The sequence below is a fragment of the Nomascus leucogenys genome, chromosome 5, assembly GCF_006542625.1.
Source record: "Nomascus leucogenys isolate Asia chromosome 5, Asia_NLE_v1, whole genome shotgun sequence".
NCBI classification, from domain to species: Eukaryota; Metazoa; Chordata; class Mammalia; order Primates; family Hylobatidae; genus Nomascus; species Nomascus leucogenys.
The window spans coordinates 56293149-56314685 of record NC_044385.1 but is presented as its reverse complement, the minus strand read 5'-3'; positions in this window follow the sequence as shown (position 1 = coordinate 56314685).

Here is a 21537-nt window from a genome sequence, read left to right as displayed (position 1 = left end):
CAGAGTGAGACCCTGTCTCAAAAAAGAAAAAATGCTGAAGTCCATTTGGCTATCTCAGCTTACTCCAGATCTGCCACTGGGGCTCCAATTAGGTACATACAGTTCCAATCCATGTGCCAGGCCCAAGAGAATAATTAGACAAATGAGAGAGACACCTGTGTTTAAAGGGAGCTATGTGTTCCATGACAGTTGGCAATTATCTGTTGGGCAAGCATACGTTTTGTGAGCATTCCAGGAGACTTGATCCCCATTCCACATAGGTAATTCCTACTCATCCTTTCAGTGTCTACCCATGTGCCACCTCCTCCAGGAAGCCATTCCTGACACTACCCCAGAGAGATCTATGTCCATCCTCCATGTGTCATGGCACCTGATGAATAACCCTATAGTAGCACTTATCACACTGTAATACAATCCTTGATTTAGTCATCTGTCTCCTCCATTGGACTGTGTGCTCCTTGGGGCAGGAACTCCATCTTATCCATCTTTATAGCCCTGGCGGCTGCCTGTGACACCAATTAACAATTTTTTTTTTTCTTTTTTTGAGATGGAGTCTCACTCTATCGCCCAGGCTGGAATGCAGTGGCACGATCTCGGCTCACTGCAATCTCCACCTCCCGGGTTCAAGTGATCCTCTCACCTCAGCCTCCTGAGTAGCTGGGGCTACAGGCACTCACTACCATGCCTGGCTAATTTTTTGTTATTTTCAGTAGAGACAGGGTTTCACCATGTTGGCCAGACTGGTCTCAAATTCCTGACCTAAAGTAATCTCATCCACCCGCCTCAGCTTCCCAAAGTGCTGGGATTACAGGCATGAGCCACCGTGCCCAAACCAATTAACATTTGAGGAATGCTTGATATGGTCATAACTGGGAACTACTCTTAACTCTAACCACAATCCCGTACTTTTGGACTTTAGAGGCACTCTCAATATAACCATCAGCAACATCAGGGTGTGTGGGGGGAGATCTTTCTGGGAAAAGAAACAGCCTGTGATCCTTCTCATAGATCCCAAATTCTCAACCTGGAGGGTTTAAAGTGTATACATCTGATAGATGGTAAAGCTAGGAGATGCCTCGGAGAACATTTAGCCCAATCCTCTTGTTTTGAATATGGCAAGTGAGGAACAGAGAAGGGAAAGGGGCTGGTCAAGGTCACTGAGAAAGGTGGTGGCTGAAAAGGATCTGCCCACCAATGTCTCAGGCCAGAGCTGTTTGCATGACATCATTCGCACTCCAACACTGGAAATTGACTCTGCCAACATCCTGGCTGCCAGATCTAAGTTAAGTCCATTCTCCAGAAGCAGAAGACATGCAGAAACCCATGATGTCCAAATTCTTTCTCTCTTCTCACATCCTACAAATTTCTAGTAAAGAAAGCTTCATCTGACAATAAAGCAGAGCTGCACCTGGGAAGCACAGAAAAAGGTCTAGGTGCCCCTTCATTTCTGAATTGGAGAAGGTTGGCAGATCAAGGGAGCAGATTCTGCCAGGCTGCAGTCCCCTGTCAGCAGTCATATGAAACACCTGTAGGACTCACGCCACTGACAAAGCACAGAGCCACCTGCCTAGCCCCTGTGATGGCCAAGAATATAAACTACCAGAGTTGCTGCCAAGATGCCTCAAGGGAAAATACCAGCAATCAGTGCACTCCCAGTCCAACCTGAGCAACCAGTAAGGGCAGCTGCTTGTGCTGAACGTGGGCGGAAACAGGGGACAAGATGACATATATTTGAAAACATGTATTACACCACTGTCTTCTTTGAGCGCCTGTTGATCTCTTTTTCCACAAGATTTTTGTCTTGTCTAATGTCCAATCTAGCCTGGGGTTCCTGGGGACATTCACCTAGATGAGAAAAGGCCAGTGGCTCAGATTTTTAAATGTTTATTACTCATTTGAAATAAGAAATCAGGTTCAAAAATATTTTCCTAACTGTGGTCTAGTCTCACTAGTGACTTTTTACATGCTAGTTCTTGTTTATCAATTATGATTAGTATTGATACTGCTAGTAACGACATTTTAGCAAAAGAGCTAAAGACATGTAGAAAAAGAGTAGAAAACCCAAATAGAAGCAGCTATTGGTTCAACAATTACCTAGAAGAGAGAAGGAGGGTTGATATATTAAAATGAAAATCATACATGGCTGGCAACCAAGTCAGAAATTTAGCTGTCTGATTGCTTTTCCCCCTACGGCAAATTTTTTTATCCCTTTAAAAATTTTTATTTATTTATTTATTTGCTTAAAAACAAGATCTCATTTTGCCACCCAGGCTAAGGTGGTGCAGTGGCACAATCAGAGCTCACTGTGACCTTGAACTCCTGGACTCAAGCGATCATCCCACCTCAGCCTCCCAAAATGCTGGGATTACAGGAGTGAGCAAGTGCATCTGGCCTCTTTTATCTCTTTAAAAGGCAACCAAGCATTTGGAAAAAATAGATCAGTAATATTTATAAATTATTCTGATTCTCCATTACATTCTGATGTCTTAATCACTTCAACATTCCTATTTCTGGTTCGATATCTGTGGTAGGCTGAAAAACAGCTCCTCAAAAGCTATCTGCGTCAAATCCCTGGAATCTATTAATGTTCCCTTATTTGGAAAAAGGTCTTTGCAGATACAATTAAGAATCTTAAGATGAGAAAATCATCCTGGATTACTGGGGTGAGCACTAAATCTAATGACAAATGTCCTCATAGGAGACACATAAGAAATGTAATAGAAGAGGTGGAAGTCATGTGACCATGAAAACAGAGACTGGAGTGATGTGGCCACAAGTCAGGGAATGTTGGCAATCACCAAAAGCTAGAAAAGGCAGAGTACATTTTCCCCTAGAGCTTCCAGAGAGAGTGCAGGCCTGCCAATACCTTGGTTTCATCCTGAACTGTGAGAGTATAAATTTCTGTTATTTTAAACCACCCAATTTGTAGTAATTTGTTACAGCAGCCATGAGAAATTAATACAGTACCTACAAGAAAATCATAACTCAGTGAGGACCAGGTGTGGTGGCTCATGCCTGTAATCCCAGCACTTTGGGAGGCCAAGGCGGGTGGATAACTTGAGGTCGGGAGTTCAAGACCAGCCTGACCAACATGGTGAAACCCCGTCTCTACTAAAAGTACAAAAATTATTTGGTGGTGCACACGTGTAATCCCAGCTACTCGGGAGGCTGAGGCATGAGAATAGCTTGAATCCAGGAAGTGGAAGTTGCAGTGAGCCGAGATTGCGCCACTGCACGCCAGCCTGGGTGACAGAGTGAGACCCTGTCTCAAAAAAAAAAAAAAAACCCTCAATGAGGACTGAAATAAATGTCCGTTATTTTTACCTCTCCAGCATCTACTCTCCCTTCTTCTGTTAATAGCTGCAGGTTTCCTTTTGACATCTAGTTACCCTCTGCCACTCTCAGCCTGTGTGGGCTGGGTGGGCTGGCCCCACCTTTACTCTCAAGCTCCATTGAGGGTTGGGCTGTGACACAGATCTGGCCACAGATCTGACAACTCTCCATTCCCCTGGTTCAGGAAAGGAGAAAAGACTCAGACGAGACCAATGAGACCCTGTTTTTTAAAGATCCCAAAATTCTCGGGAAGAAGCCCTTTTCCTCTTGCATTTGAAGGTGGCACGAGTTGTGTCGCTGTTGCTGGGGTCGTCATGTGGGGACTGCCTGAAAGTGAAACCAACACAGGAGGAAGTGAAGCCAGAAGACAGAGAGAGAATGGGTCCTCCTTATATCCTGGGAGCCCTGGGATCCAGCTTGCCAGAGAGGCTCTACCCCTATATTTCCAGCTATAGGTGCCAATAGACCCCTTACTTCCTTTCTAGTTGGTTTGAGCTGGGTTTCTGCCCCTAACAAATGAAAAAGTCCTGACCGATATAAAAGTCACACACAAAAAAGGCTTTTTGTGTGTAATGGGAAAGCCAAAGAGATAATCATGTGTGTTTCTAGTGACTCACAAATAGGAGCTCTTCTGTTCTGAGAAAACCACAATTTTAGATCAAGAAAGGGTCTTAGTGATCATCTACCCCAAAAAAACACATTTTTCCCAACGAAGATACTAGAGAATTCAGGAAAGTACCCGGAGTTGTGGCAATTCCACAGTAGAGTTAAGACCAAAACTCAAATCTCCTGAAAACCCGATCAGTAGAAAGTTCACATTGAGACATTTGCTACCTCATTTAAACATATTTGGCCAACAGACTCACATAGTTACAAGAAGATTATAACAGATTCCTTTGCTCTATAAAAGAATAATCACAACAGCAATCTGCATTAAGGGCTGGTGTTTAATAGTTATGCTCACCTGCAGGCGAGGTCACTAGCCACTGTTGATTTTCTTCCAAGAACTAGGAAGCAAAGGAAAGGAAGGCAACAGCCATCTCTGCTGGCATTCGAGATATGGCTGTGTAAATATGCAAGAGTCCAGACAGACTAGTTGCTTAATTAAAGTCATACATCTGTAAGGACTTGAAAGAGAAGGGTTTCATTATAAAAACTGCCATTCTAGTGCTAGTATCCAGAGGATGGCAGAATTCTGAGGTTTCCCCAAAACCAGGTATATTGAATTGCATTGGTTCCACAGATATTTATTGATACCCTCTGCAGGCAAGGACAGAATGTCCCTCCTCTCATGGAGTTCACATTTAATAAGCATGTGGTCTCAGAAGATAAGTCTAGAAAGAAATGGAGAGAGTAAAGGGAACAGAAGGAGCACAGAGGGTGCTGCTGTCTTATATTGTGAATATTTTACATAGGGTACTGAGGAAGGGCCTCAGTGAGAAGAATGACATTTGCACAAACGCTTGAAGGTCAGGAGACAGCAAATCGTGTGGACACCAGGGGAAGCATGTTCTAGGCAGAGGAAATAGTAAATGCAAAGACCTGGAGGCGGGAGCATCCTTGAAGTGAGAAGTGACAAGGAGGCCAGTAAGGCTGGAGCAGAGTGAATGAAGGAGAGAACAGGAGGAGATGACGATGGAGGGTGGAGGTCATTCCAAGCTAGTGTAAGGAGTTTTGCTTTTATTCTAAATGAGACAGAAAATGGTTGGTTGGTTTTGAGTGCAGAAGTGACATGATCTTCAGGACTTCATGTATTTAGAGGATCACTCTGGCTGCTGTTTGAAATAGGGTCAAAGCAGATTCTAGTTAGGAAGCTATTGTAATAATCCAAGCAAGACATGAAGATGGCTTGGTTCAGGGTGTCAGAGGGGAGAAGCAGTGAGAAAGAGTAAGATTCTGGGTATCTCTTGAAGGTAGAACTGACAGGATTTGCTGATAGACTGTATTTGGGCTTAGAGGAAGGGGAGTCAGGATGACTCCAAGGGATTTGGCCTGGGTGGCTGGAAGGGTAGAGTTGCCATTGACTGAGATGGGGGTAGGCTGCAGGTAGAGCAGGTGTGGCAGGGAGTTGGGGGAATCAGAAGTTCAATTTTGAGCATGTTAAGTTGGAGATGCCTATGAGATAGCCAAGCAGAGATGCCAACAAGGTGAGTGGATGTATAAGACTATTAGATGGGTGCAAATGTCATTTCAGTTTTTGCCATTAAAAACAATAGCAAAAACCGCAATTACATTTGCACCAACCTAATAGAAGGCTGAGGAGTAGAGATATGCATTAGTATCTTTCGGTGATTAGAAGGTATTACAGCCCTGAGACTGGTTGAGATCACAAAGGAAATGCGTGTAGGGAGAGAGGAGACAGAGATAAAGGGCTGAGAACTGGGGCATTCCAAATGTCAGAGGTCAAGTTAATAAGAAAGAACCTGCAAAGGAGACTGGACAACTAGTGTCCATGAAACAGGAGGACAAGCGACGGCGGCGTCTGTACCTTGTGTGTATCCACATCACTCACAAGCAGAAGCAATGTGCAAGTGGTGCCTGTGCTCCAGAAGGGCTGAGGTTAGGGTGGGTTCTGTCTGAGCAGGAAGAAACTTGTACTCCTGGGTGAAAGGGTGGAGAGACAGCCCAGGTGATTTTTAAGTTGGTCTGAGAACAGGCCTGGGAAGATGATCGTTTTAGCTAATGAGCCCTTGCTCTTCCATAGAAAAGTGTGCTGAAATGTGCTTCCTTCAGCTCCATCTCTCAAAGCCTCTGCTCTGGCTTCTCCTGGGAATGATGCCAGCTCAAGATGGCTGGCTGACTTTTCCTGCCAGGATGTGTCATGGAGCAGAGAGCTGGCACTGACAGTTCCCCAGAGGGGGAGGGGAGGACTGAAATTGTCAGGGCAAGATACGGGCCCGGTGGAGCTCAGAGGAATGGCCCCGTCTGTAGTCCACCTGCGACATTTCTTCTCTGAGTCTCTTCTTGACTTGACAGCTCTTTCTAGGTAGGCAATGCTCTTTCAGTGCTGACTTTAATGTGTGTCCTGGGGTTTTTCTAGAAAATGGCAGCTGATGCAGACTTTGGCATTTCCTGGGACTAACATAGCACTTCGGTTCAATTTAGTTCAATAAAATTATAAGGCACAATTATGCCTTCATCTCTGTAAAAACTGTTTCTGCCTTCAGCCAATCAGCTTCTTCCTCTCTTGTCTCTGTCACCCACCAACCTGCTGGTCAGTCCTCTCCACTTATCAAGGACCTTGGCTCCCGGTTCAGCAGCTTCTTCTCTCTCCCATATCTCCCTCTCATTCTGGGTGATTTCAGCACTCATGTGAATGAACTATCTATCCAGTGTCCTAACCTTACAATACCTTGATACCCTCAACTCCAGGGCTATTCACCTCCACTCCAATAACCTACTCATACCCAAGGCCTCACTTTGGACTTTCTCACCACTCAGGTTTGCTCCAACCTGGAAAACTTAAACTCTAATGTCCTGCTTCTTGAAAACAGTTTTGGTCCTTCTCACACCCTGATTCCTTTCTTCTCTTTATACCTGCTCCTTGCCTTCTTCCTTCAGTACATTTCCTCCTAATCTATCAACCAAAGCCTCATTCCACTTCCTGCATTATTCAGTCCAAACTCATAGCCTGTCACTTCATCCTTGCTAATATCCTTGTCCACTTGTCCTCAGCTGTATCCACACTGCAAGACGCCACTCTGGATTAATCCGTCCACTTTTCTGCTCCTGCCCAGAAAAATATCACATCCAGCCACTGGAGGAATTAAGTTGATACCCCTGTAAATTCACTCTCTAGCCTTCCATATACCTCTTGCTGGGTCTACAGCTGCTCTCAGCAGCAGACCTCATCATTATTCTGCGAGCAAATAAAGGCAATCAGAAAAGCACACTTTCCCTTCAGTCTTCCTAAGCCCACTGTTAACAATCTTATCTATATTTCTACCCATCTGTCTCTTTCCTCCTATCCAAAGCTAAACTTTACATGTTCCCAACCCTACACGTGCCCATCCCTCACCAGCTTCTCAGAATTCTTACTCCATCAATTATCTCCTCTCCTCTATATTTTCAACCTCTCCCTCACTTTTAGTTCTTTCCCTCACGCCTATAACTAAGCTCAAGATTTCTACCATAGAGGAAAAAAAACACACAAAACCCAACCCCACTCCCAGATGCCACATTACCACTCTCCTTCTGTCCACTTCAAGTTTCTTAAATGAGTGATCTGTGCACTCGGGGTGTCTTATTCCTTGCTTTCCAGTTACTCATAATCTGGCTTATGTCCCCATAACTCCTTGAAATGGCAGAAGCTATTCTGGCAAAGATAGACACTTATGTCCAAGCTGCTAAATCCAACACTTTTCAGTTGCATCCTAGGTGACCCCTCTGTCGCATGTGATAGCCCTGGCTGTCCCCGCTCCCTGCACTTCATGCCTCCTTTTGTTTCACTACTCTGTGCCCCGGCCATCCTGAAACCCTGTAGTTCCTTGAGTGTGCCTTTGTGCCTGTGGCTTCCTCAACCTGAAGAACTCTTCTCCATCCATGTCCTGTTTTCCAATTCTCCTTCGAAATGCAGCCCAGGAAGGAGCCCACTGTACTTGCCTGGCAGCCTGTGCTTCTCACTGCTAGAGCACTCATTGCTGTATAGGAATTGACTTTCCCATCACCCCACTACACTGAAACTCCTTGGGAGCAGGGACTGTGTTTTAATCTACTTTTCTTTCTCCATTTTATTCAGCAGCATTAGACATAGTTGACCACTCTGTCCTTCGTGGAGCTCGTTTTTCTCTAGGCTTCCATGACACCCTGTTCTCCTGGGTTACCTCCTACTTCACTGACTGTTCCTTCTTAATGCCTTGGATGACTGCTTCTCTTCTGTTTAGCCTCAACATTTTCATATCCAAACTCTGCCCTGGGCCCTTTTCTGTACTTTATTTACATACTCTCCCTAGGTAATCTCCCCCATTGTTTTCAATGCCATCTATATATTGCTGGCCCCCAGATTTCTGTCGGAATCTAATCTCTTTCTTGGGCTTCAGATGTGTATATACATTTGCCTACTCCATCTCTGTGTGAATGTTTAATCAGCATCTCAAACTTAACATGGCCAAAATAGAATTCTGTTCTAGAAATCTGTTCTCCCTGAGTCGTCTCTATCTCTGTATATGGCACCAGCTACTCACCCCATTGTTTGGCCCAAAAACCTAAAAGTAATGTGACCAATTATCCTGGTTTGTCTGGGACTTGTCCTAGTTTTAGCCCTGAAAATCCCATGTCCCAGGAAACCCCTCAGTCTCAGGCAATCTGGGTTGGTTTGTCATTCTATTTAGGAGCCACCCTAGATTTCTTTCCTCACATTCCACATCCAGTCAATTTGACCTCCTTCCAGATATACCCCAGATCTTCCCCCTTTCCACTTCCACTGCCCCCTGGTCCAAGCCTCCATCGTGTCCTACGTAGACCATCCAAACAGCCTCTTCATCTGGCCTCCCTTCCTCCTCACTTGGCCTGCTACGTTTTTTATTTTTTTACCCAATAGCCAGAGGATCAATAGCAAAGAGAAAATATGATTGTAGCACCCCACACTCTCACCAGCCAATTACACAGAGAATAAATCCAAATTTTTTTCCTGTAGTCTCCCCATGATCTGGCCCCTGTTGGCCCAGCCACCGTCATCTCATAGTTCTCTCCTCCTTATTTATTACTGCTTACCAAAGCCATCTTTCATCCGAGCCTCCCCCGTGATCACCTCATGACCCACCGCTCCCTACCACTCAGGCCTGAGATCAAGGTCACCTCCTCAGCGATACCTTCCCCAACTACTGTATCCAAAGATACCCTCCAAGTCTCTCCCTATCACATCACTCTCTTCTATTGTCTTTATAGCATATATCACTACCTGAAGGCTTCTTGTTATCTTATTTTTGTTTTCTGACTCCACCACTTAAGGTGTAAGCTCCTTGAGAGCAGAGACCTTGCCAGTCTTATTCAAATCTGTGTTCCCAGCACTTGGCCCAGACCCTGGCACACAGTAAGTGCTCAATAAATATTTGATGAGTAAATGGATATTCAGCACAAAGTACAGAACCTCTCACTGTACTCATAAAAGACATTGAATGAACAAAATCATGAGAAAACCAAGCTGTATGCTAGGCACTGGGCCCACCTTTATAACCTAAGATACGGTTCTTTGGGACTTTATGGTCTACTGGGAAACAAATGCATAAATCAACCTTTTAAACAAAATATGCATAACAGTTTGAATATGATGGGGAGTAAGAAGTGGCATAGTCTTTTATTTTCTTAAATAAAATGTTGCTGGCTATAGCGGCTCACACCTGTAATCCCAGCATTTTGGGAGGCCAAGGGGGCTGGATCACTTGAAGCCAGGAGTTTGAGACCAGCCTGGGCAACAAAGTAGAACCTCATTTTTACAAAAGAATTTTTAAAATTAGCTGGGCATGGTGGTGCACAACTGTAGTCCCAGCTACTTGGGAGGTTGAGGCTGGAAGATCACTTGAGCCCAGGATTTGGAGGCTGCAGTGTTATGATCATGCCACTGCACTCCGGCCGGGGTGACAGAGTGAGACCTCGTCTCTAAAAAAATTATTAAATTAAATTAAAACTAAAGAAAATGTGATCTGCTCTGGGTCCTCATTCCACTGGGGTGGCAGCAGATTCAATCTCAGTCATTATTGGGCCTCTCCCCACAACCTCTACAGTCATAAGGAGGTCCAAGGAGTCCAAAAGATCTAGGAAGGGCCCTTTAGTCTTCAGCTCCATATGCACCTGGCTTTAGCCTCTATCATTCCTTGAAGGCTGCTTCTTTATTTTTTTTTAGAGAGAGTCTGGCTGTTGCCCAGGCTGGAGTGCAGTGGCGTGATCTCGGCTCACTGCAACCTCTGCCTCCCAGGTTCAAGCGATTCTCCTGCCTCGGCCTCCTGAGTAGCTGGGATTACAGGTGCACACCACCACCCCCAGCTAATTTTTGTATTTTTAGTAGAGACGGAGTTTCACCATATTGGTCAGGCTGGTCTTGAACTCCTGACCTTCTGATTTGCCCACCTCGGCCTCCCAAAGTGCTGGGATTACAGGCATGAGCCACCACGCCCGGCCAGGATTGGCTGCTTCTTGGCCAAGCTAGGACTTGGGGAAAAAGGATAGATAAGAGAGGTTGAGGGGTTTTGTGGGAGCAAACTTTTGATCCAGTCTACTCACAGGACCTCCCAAAAACTCCATGCCATTTTCATCTCTGAAATTGCTTTGAACCTGCCTCTGGTCTGTGAATCCCACCTCTCTTTACCTAAGCCCTTCTCTTCTTTTCCTCCTCCCTTAGGACTGTCCTACAAAATTTCCCTTAGGTGGTCTACCTCACTGCTTCCCACAAATGAGAAAGGGGAATAAGGTGTTACAAATGGCCAATTATTCATGTGAAACAGAACTCTTACATCTCCCTCCACCAACCTGCTCCCCTTTCAGAATTTCCTATCTCAATGAAAACATCACCTTCCTCCTTGTCACCAAGCCTAGCAAAGCTGACTCCTTTGTGATTTCTCCTTCTCCTTCAGCTAATAAGCCACTGAATCCTGCCAACCATTACACCTCCATGGCTCCCCCTTTCCACTCTAACCATCCCTTTGGTTGAGCTCATTACCTCAGGCCTATATTTGAACAAGAGCATCCTACTTGATCTATTATAATTGCCCCTCAGTTTAATCTATCCACCAAATGATCCAAGAGCTATTCCAAAAGAACCCATCTGACCATGTCACTCCCACAATGGTTTGTCACTTATGTAGAATAAAACAGACCAACTTTGTTAGCATGGCATTCAAAGTACTCTATCATTTAGACCCTACATAACAAATTTATCCACCACTATACTTCTCTATCCCCCAGGACCTCCACCCAAATTTATCAGCCTATTAGCCATTTCCCCAGCATGTTTCCAATATCCTTCCATTTCTACCTTTTCTCCAAAGCTATTTTTCCTACTTGAAATATCCTTTGCCTTGCTACCCTTTAACTGCCCCATTCCCCCAACATCCACTCAGTCAAGAGTACTCATTTGTTAGAGTCCAACCCTATCTAATCCAAAAAGAAGGAATTAACATTTACCTAGAAAAGGAGTGAAGCATTGTAGTTAGAGGCATAGGATCTGGAGCCAGACTGGGTTTCACTCCTAGTTCTCTGCCATTCCCTAGTTATGTAACTTGGGCGGGTTACTATGCTTCAGGTCCCTCATCTGTAAATCGGGATATATAACATAATATATACTATGTGAGTATTTGATATTATGAGACAAATATGGTGTAAGAACTTGTCATATATTACCTACTTTAATCCTCCCAACTACTTTGAGAGATATTATTATTCAAAGTTTACAGATGGACTCTTAAGACTCAAATAACTTACCTATGGGCACACAGCTGGTAGAAATGGAAAGCTGGAATTCAACCTCAAATCTGTCTGGACCAATGCCCAGGTTCTCTTTACAGCACATTCTCTTTACAGCACTGGAAAGAGCACTAGGAAAGAAGCAGGGAGATCTAATCTCTCAAGCTTACTCTTAGGTGGAGAATGTGCGTGCTGGTAAGGAGCATAGAGAAACACAGGAGCATGAGGAAGTAATATGAGGCTCAGAGTCAAAGGCAGTTGACAGGCCAATGTGTAACTCGACAAGGGAAAAAAAATGACAGAAAACATGGGTGTGAGCCCAAGAGCAATATCAGACTTTGTTACTGAGAAAAGGTAACAAAACAGTTAACTTGAGAAGACAGGTGTTACATCTAACATCTTAACTTTAAGGAGCCTAGCACAAAATCAGGGACTTGAAGAGTTTAAAGAAGTCACTTGGCCAGGTGCTCTGGCTCACACCTATAATCCTAGCACTTTGGGAGGGATGCTGAGGCAGGAGGACTGCTTGAGCCCAGGAGTTCAAGGTTGTAGTAAGCCATGACGGTGCTAATGCACTCCAGCCTGGGTGACAGAGGGAGACCCTGTCTCAAAAAAAAGTCACTCCATTATCTCACCCAGTTCTTAAAGTACTGAAAGAAAAACCATCAACCTAGAATTCTAAAGCTAATAAAAATATTTTTCGAAAGTGAAGGAAGAAGTAAAGGCTTTTTCAGACAAAATCTGAGATAAATCATCAGCAGCAAGGTTACATGACAAGAAATGTTCAAGAAGCTCTTTAGGCAAAAGGAAAATAATATCTAGTAGAAAATTTGATCTACACAAAGCAGCAGAAATGGTAAACAAGTGGTAAATAGTTTTCTAATTCTCAATCTCTTTAAAAGATGATGAACTCTTTAAAGCAAAAATAATAGCAACATATTGTAGGTGTATAACTTTTGTATAAGAAAAAAGGTACCACAACAGTAGCACAAGGGACAGGAGGGAGGAAACGGAAGCATACTGTTGTTAGGTGCACACACACACACACACACAGAGACACACAAGTGAGGTAATATACATGAAGTGGTATATTATTTAAAGGTATACTGTGACTATGATGAGTTAAAGCCATATATTTAAACAACAGTTGCTAAAATAAAATAAAGAGGTGTAGCTAATAAGCCAATAGTGAAGATAAAATGGTGTCACAAAAAATAATCCCCAAAAAAGGGTAAGAAAAGAAAAATACAGAAAACAAAAAAAACAAGATAGATTTAATCTTAACTCTATCAATAATTACATTAAATGTAAATGGTCTAAATATTCCCAATTAGAAGACAGACATTTTCAGATTGCATTTAAAAAAAAAGATCCAACTGAATGCTATCTACAAAAAACTTAAATATAAAGACACCAACAGGTTAAATGTTAAAGGATGGACAGACTTCCATTTTGTGGTGTTATGACGAGATCTGCAAATCCTCCTCTTCAAAAGTAAATATACAACTGGAAAAAACTGACAAAAATAAACATTTCAGGCATCTGAAAATGAACCAAAGGTAGCCCAAAAACTGAGAAGCATTTATTCTTTAAAAATTGCTAGAGCTTTAGGTATTAAGTATTAAAAGAAATTTGGTTTCTTAACCTCAGTCCCTACATTGTGAGCTGAATAACTCTTTGTTTCAGAGCCTGTCCAGGCATTGCAGAATGTTAAGCAGTATCTCTGGCTTGTAGCTACTAGGTGCCGGCAGCATTTCCCCATTTGCGACAACCAAAAATGTCTCCAGACTTTTCCAAATGTCCCCATGGGGGCAAAACCAGGAAGATAAACAAAAATAAATCTAAATGCACCTAGCAAAGAGCCCTAAAACACAGAAAGTAAAAACTGACAGTAGAGAATGCAGAAATAAACAGTTCAGTTGAACAATTATAGTTGGTGTTTTGATACTCCTCTCTTGGAGTATCAATTTATAAAACAATTAGAAAATCAGTAAGTATATAGAGGGCTTGAACAACATTATCAATCAACTTGACTTAACTAACATACAGAGAACATGTCACTAGCAAAGGCAGAATACACATTTTTTGGTCAAACATACATGGAACACTCTACAAGATAGACATACACTAGGTCATAAAACAAATCTCAATCCATTTAAAAGGATTAGAACAAAAGAAAGTAATTTTATCTAGGCACCATAAAATTAGGTCAGAAGTCAACAAGAGATTTGGGATATTTCAAGTGTTTAAATTTAAAAATTAAGTGACATACTTTTAATTTTTCTTGTTTTGGAGACATGGTCGCGCTCTGTCACCTAGGCTGGAGTGCAGTGGCACGATCACAGCTCCCTACACCCTCAACCTCCCAGGCTCAAGAAATCCTTCCACCTCAGTCTCCTGAAGAGCTAGGACCAAAAATGTGTGCCACCATGTCCACATTTTGTTGTTGTTGTTGTTGTTGTTGTTGTTGGTTTGTTTGCTTTTCTGTAGAGACAGGGTCTCCCTATTTTGCCCACGCTGGTCTCGAGCTCCTGGGCTCAAGTGATCCTCCCGCCTCGGCCTCCCAAAGTGCTGGGATTACAGGTGTGAGCAACTGTGCCTGGCCTAAATGACACACTTCCAATAACCATAGGTCGAAGAAATCACACAGGAAATTAGAAAATAGCTTGAACTGAATGAAAATGAAAACACAACACATAAACACATGTGAGAAGCATCTAATGATGTCTATAGGGAACTTTTTAGCATTAGATATTTATATTAGAAAAAAAGAAAGTCTTGAATCAGTGATCTAAGTGCCACCTTAAGAATTAGAAAAAGAACAAACTGAACCCCAAAGTGCAGAAGAAAGAAAATGCACTACAGATCAGAAATCAATGGACAAAACAAAGCAAAACAAAAAACAATTGGAAAACAATCAATGAAACCAAAAACTGGTTCTTTGAAAAGATCAATAAAATTAACAAACCTCTAGCCAGACTGATAAGCAAAAAAAGAGAGAGAGAGAGAAGACAACATAAATTACCAAGATCAGGAATGAAAAAGAAGACATCAGTGATCCTAAAGAGAAGGCAAGGATGCCTCCTCTGACCACTTCTATTTCCCTTTGTACTTGTTATACTAGCCGGCACAATAAAGCAAGAAAAACATAAATAAAAGGCATACAGATGAGAAAGAAGGAAGCAAAACTATTTTTATTCTAAGATATGATCATCTATGTAATATTTTCGAAGGTCACAAGACACAGAGTTAATATAGAAAAATAAATTGTATTTCTATATTACTAGCAAAGAAGTGGAAATTGAAATGAAAAAAGTACAATTTACAATAGTATCTCAAAAAGGAAATATTTAGCAATAATGTAACAAAATATGTACAAGATCAACATATTGACTACTACAAAACATTTGAGAGAAACTTAAAAAGACTCAAATAAATGGAGAAATATAGTGTGTTTATGGATCAAAGGACTCAATATTGTTAAGATGTCAACTCTTCCTAAATCAATCCATACAGCCAGTGTAATTCCATTCAATGCCCCACCAGCACCCCACACCTGCCCCGCATTTTTTTTTGGTAAGAATTAATAAGCTAGTCCTGAAATGCAAATAGAAATGCAAAGGGTGACACTCCTATTTGGCAGCCATTTCTCTTAAAGCTCAGTGGTTCGGGACCTGTAGTATCTGCTGAGTTAGGAGGGACAGGAGAATAGCAGCTAGGTCGGTGGCAAATAGCCCGCAACATTCCCTTTAGTTAGGATGAGTTTACCCCTCAATCTCAAATATTTCCTCAGTAGATTAACAGGAGAGCCAGTGATGCTGAAGCTTAAGCGGGAATGGAGTATAAGGGCTATCTGGTATCTGTAGATGGCTATATGAACATGCAGCTTGCAGATACAGAATTCATAAATGAGGCATTGCCTGGACATCTAGGTGAAGTTTTAATAAGGTGTAATAATGTCCTTTATATCAGAGGTGTGGAAGAAGAGGAAATGGGGAAACGAGTGAATAGCATCTTTTGAAGGGGATTTTTAAAATATGTATTTCTAGACAATAAAGATTTGTTTTTCAAAAAAAAAAAAAAGCAAAGGGCTTGGAGTAACAAAAACCATTTTGAAAAAGAACAAAGTAATTTCAAGACTCACTATAAAGTTACAGTAATCAAGGCAGTGTGGTATTTATATAAGCACAGAGATACAGATCAATGAAACAGAATACAGGGTCCAGAAACAGATCCATCTACACGGTCAATTGAAATTTGAAAAATATGCCAAAATTACTCAATGGAGAAAGGATAGTCTTTTCAACAACTGAATATCCATGTGCAAAAATATGAAGCTTAACCCTTGCCCTCGTAACACATACAAAGGTTAACTCAGAGTGAATGACAGACTTAAATGTCAGAGCTAAAACTATAAAACTTCTAGAAGTAAACATAAACAAAAATATCCATGGCCTTGTTAGGTAAAACTTCTAAGACCTTTGGAAAAGCATGGACCATAGAAGAAAAAATTGATAAACTGAACTTCTGCAAAATTAAAAAATTCTGCTCTCCAAATTACATAATTTAAAAAATGAAAAGGCAAGCCACAGACTGGGAGAAAATATTTGCAAAGCATATATAAAGGACTTATATCTAGAATATGTTTTTAAAGACACACACACATACACAAATCCATACAAATGCTAACAATTTGGCTTAAAAAAAGGACAAAAGATTTGAACAGACACTTGACTGAAGAAGGTATTTATCAATGCAAATAAACATATGGAAAGATGCTCCATATCATTAAACACCAAGGAAATGCAAATTTACACCAAAATAAGATGCCACTAGAATAGCTAAACTTAAAAAGACTTACAATATCAAGTGTTGACAAGGATGTGGAGCAACTGGAGCTCATATGCTGCTGCCAAGTAGTACAGCCACTTTGAAAACTGTTTGGGAGTTTCTTATATAATTAGATACATACTTACCGTATGATCCAGCAGTCTCACTCTTGGATTTATCAAAAAGCAATGAAAACATATGTCCACTCAAACACTTGTACTCAACAGTTCATAGAAGCTTTGTTTATAATAGGCACAAATTTATATGTGTTTATATATGTACATGTTTATGTGTTTGTGTTTATATATGTAGTCATATGTTTATATGACTACATGTGTTTATCAAAACTCACTGAATTCATACTTAAGTCAACTGTTTATTATCTAGTAAATGAACAAATAGTGGTATAATTATACAATGAAATACTGCTCGGCCATGAAAAGGGATGGACTACTGATACACTCAACAGAAGGAATGGACTACAGAGACACTCAACAGCACAGATGAATCTCAAAAGCATTACAGTAAAGAAGCCCACCACAGAAGGGTCCATGCTGTACATACGATACCATTTTTATGGAATTCTAGAAGAGCTAAAATAGTGTTGAAAGCAGATCAAAGACCAGACGTGGTGGCTCACACCTGTAATCCCAGCACGTTGGGAGGCCAAAACAGGCAGATCTCTTGAGCCCAGAAGTTCAAGACTAGCCTGGGCAACATGCCAAAACCTTATCTCTACTAAAAATACAAAAAAAAAAAAAAAAAAGCAAAAACAAAAACAAAAAACCAGATGGTTGCACACATCTGTAGTCCCAGCTACTGAGGAGGCTGAGGTGGGAGGATCACCTGAACCCAGAGAGACAAGGCTGCAGTAAGCCGTGATCACACCACTACACCCCAGCCTGGGTGACAGTAAGACCCTGTCTCTCAAAAAAAAAATAAAGAGGAAAGAAAAGCAGATCAATGGCTGCCAAAAGCTGGAGGTTGGGAAGGGGACTGAATACAAAAGAACATGAGGGAACTTTCTGGGTGATGGAAATGATCCATATTTTGATTGTGGTAGTGTTTATATGACTACACATGTTTATCAAAACTCATTGAATTCATACTTAAAATAAGTGAAACTTATTGTATGTAAACTATAATAAGTTAAAAAACAAGAAGTGGGTTAGGGAGATGTTGCTCAAAGGATACAAAATTTCACTTAGGAGGAATAAGCTCAAGAGCTCTACCATACAACATGGTGAGCACAGTCAATAACAATGTATTATATTCTTGCAAATTGGCCAGGTGAGCTGGCTCACACCTGTAATCCCAACACTTTGGGAGGCTGAGGCAGGAGGAGCACTTGAGCCTAGGACTTCAAGACCAGCCTGGGCAATATAGGGAGACCTCGCCTCTACAGATAACTTAAAAATTAGCCTGTTATGGTGGTGTGAGCCTGTGGTCCCAGCTACTCAGGAAACTGAGGCAAGAGGATTGCCTGAGCCCAGGAGGTTGAGGCTGAAGAAAGCCATGATCATGCCACTGCACTCCAGCCTGGCAACAGAGCAAGATTCTGTCTCAAAAAAAAAAAAAGGCCAGGCGTGATGGCTCACGCTTGTAATCCCTTTGGGAGGGATCCCTCAGCACTTTGGGAGGCTGAGGCGGGCAGATCACCTGAGCTCAGGAGTACGAGACCATCCTGGGCAACATGGTGAAACCCGTCTCTACTAAAATACAAAAAATTAGCTGGGTGTGGTAGCACGCACCTGTAGTCTCAGCTACTTGGGAGGCTGAGACACGAGAATTGCTTGAGCCCAGGAAGCAGAGGTTACAGTGAGCCGAAATTGCACCACTGCACTCCAGCTTGTCTCAAACAAACAAATAAATAAATAGAAAAAGAAAATTGCTAAGAGTAGATTTTAAGGGTTCTTACCACAAAAAATGCTAAGTATGTGAGGTAATACATATGTTAATTAGCTTGACTTACCATTCCACAATGCACACATATTTCAAAACATGTTGTAGACAGTAAACATATACAATTTTTATTTGTCAATTTAAAAAACAGAAAAGTTTAAAAAACAATGTCCTCAACCATCTTAGAAAACTGGATATGAATGATATCCTGCATAATGAAGTGCCTTTCATAACAATGACAATGTTTCAGCGAACCTTAGGCTACCACTGGAAAGATTAGTCATGAAGACCTTACATCAACTGATTTAAAACCTTAGGTTGCAAGTCATCACTAATAATGCTAGCTTTTCAAAAAAAAAAAAAAATCTCAAATACTACAAATACAAAATAATGTAAACACTGAAGATAGACCTTTTAACACATAAAATTGCTTCTTTGAAATGAATTCATAAATTACTTGTTATGTCGGGAGGGAGCCTGTGTGTTGGAAAAAAGAGGCTATGGAAATTACCCCTTGAGTTAAAGAAAAGTGTATTGTGTGTCTAAAATACTCTGGTCACTGCGCAGACCCTTCCACCACAGAGGAAGAAAGAAAAGAGCAAATCACAATTAAAATCCAATGTGACATGAACAGTGATAAAAAAAGCATACAAGGGCCAAGTGAGGTGGCTCATGCCTGTAATCACGACACTTTGGGAGGCCCAGGCCGTAGGATCTCTTGAAGCCAGGAGTTTGAGACCAGCCTAGGCAATATAATGAGACCCCATCTCTACACACAAAAATAATAAAATTAGCCAGGCAATGTGGTGCATGCCTGTGGTCCTAGCTACTTGGGAGGCTGACGTGGGAGGATTGCTTAAGCCCAAGAGTTGGAGGCTGCAGTGAGCTATGACCGTGCCACTGTACTCCAGCCTAGGCCTGGGCGACAGCGAGACTCAAAAAAAAAAAATCAGTTCCTTTGTTTGTGTTCAAATACAAATCTTGGTTCTCCCATAAGAAACAGCCCCTACTTCTGGGTAATTACCACAAAAAGGTGGAGCCACACTGGGCCAGGCAGGCCTGGAATGGGCAGGGCAGGGCAGTTTTCCAGCTTGTTTACACATTGAGGGACCCACCTCCAGGGGAGCAATAGCAACCAGATCTGTAATAGCAGGCGTCCATCAGGCACTCCCAGATAGAAGATAACGCCATCTGGTGGAGACAACAGAGCATCACTAGAAACCCAAAGCCAGTCTTCTGCCAAAAAAGAGCTAAAAACCCCTGGTGTGGTGGCAAGAATACTCTAGTACTCCAATGCAGCCTATTAATTCTGGGAAAGAAGGGTCGCAGCTGATTTGCTCGCATATTAAATTCATAAATTAACAATGTGTCTCATATTAATGACACTAGAATTAATGGATGTGGTATCCCTAGCCAAATTGAAATTTGTAATTACTTTCTACAAATTTAGTTAAAGCTTACTGTAGCTTTTCTCTAAGGGCATTTAAATTCTGTCATTCTACATCATCTGATGATTGTGGCACACTTGTTTCTGGTCAGACAAGGCTGTGTGGATGAAACTTCAATGAAGCTGATGAGAGGTGACTCTGGGAAAGCTATTAACTTGGCCAGGCCCAGTGGCTCACACATGTAATCCCAGCACTTTGGGAGGCCAAGGCAGGAGGACTGCTTGAGGCCAGGAGTTGCTATATGGGCAACATAGCCAGACCCCATCTCTATTTATATATATATTAAAAAAAAAAAAAGAGTCCAGGCGTGGTGGCTCACGCCTGTAATCCCAGCATTTTGGGAGGCCAAGGCAGGCAGCTCATGAGCCCAGGAGTTCGAGACCAGCCTGGGCAACAAAATAAATAAAAATTAGCTGGGTGTGGTGGCATCTGCCTGTAGTCCCAGCTACTTAGGAGGCTAGGGCAGAAGAATCGCTGGAGCCTGGGAGGCGGAGGTTCAGCACCGAGATTGCACCATTGCACTCCAGTCTGGGTGGTGGGAGTGGAACCCTGTCTCAAAAAAAAAAAAAAAAAAAAGTTGTTAATTTATTCAACAAATATTTATTGACTATAGCATACCAGACACAGTTCTAGGCTCTGGACTCATAAACAACAAGATCCCTGCTCTCATGGAGTTTACAGACTAGTGAGGGTAGGGGTAGATGAGAAACAAGCAAAAAGGTTAACAAGATGAGGGCACAGTGAACATAATTTTAAAAGGTACTGTGAGAGAAAAAGGAGGGGTTGGGGGATAGAGTGATCAGAGGTCTCTTTGAGGTGATTATTTGAGATCCAAAGAGGAACTAGTCTTTCATGATAAAATTTGGTCTTAAAAACACCCACTTCGGAACATATATCCAGATAAGTCTTTTTCAAAACTCCTGGGACTCCTCTGGTTTTTGCCTTCAGAGCCAATATGTGAAACCCATTAAGAAAAGGAGGTTTGGCTGGACCTGACGACTCATGCCTGTAATCCCAGCACTTTGGGAGGCCAAGATGAGCTAATTGCTTGAGTTCAGGAGTTTGAGACCAGCCTGGACAACATAGTGAGATCCTGTCTCTACAAAAAATAGGTGAGCAAAGTGGTGCACACCTATGGTCCCAGCTACTCGAGAGGCTGAGGGTGGGAGGATTGCCTGAGCCTGGGAAGTCGAGGCTGCAGTGAGCTGTGATCATGACACTGTACCTCAGAGCCTGGGTGACAGTGAGACACTGTCTCAAAAAAAAAAAAAAAAAGAAAGAAAGAAAAGAAGGCTTAACACAAAGCAGCATTATTCAGCTTTACTATCACCTCTTTCTTTGACCCTGAACATCCTTGGAATGCTTCTGAAAGTTAATCCAGTCTTTTTTTTTCAACATTTTTGAGACAGGGTCTCACTTTGTTGCGCAGGCTGCAGTGCAGTGATTCAATCACAGCTCCCAACTCAGCCTCCTGAGTAGGTGGGACTACAGGCATGCACCACCATGCCCAGCTAATTTCTTTCTTTTTTTTTTTTTGTATTTTTTGTAGAGATGGTTTTGCCATGTTGCCCACACTGGTCTTGAACTCCTGGGCTCAAGAGATCCTCCCACCTTGGCCTCCCAAAGT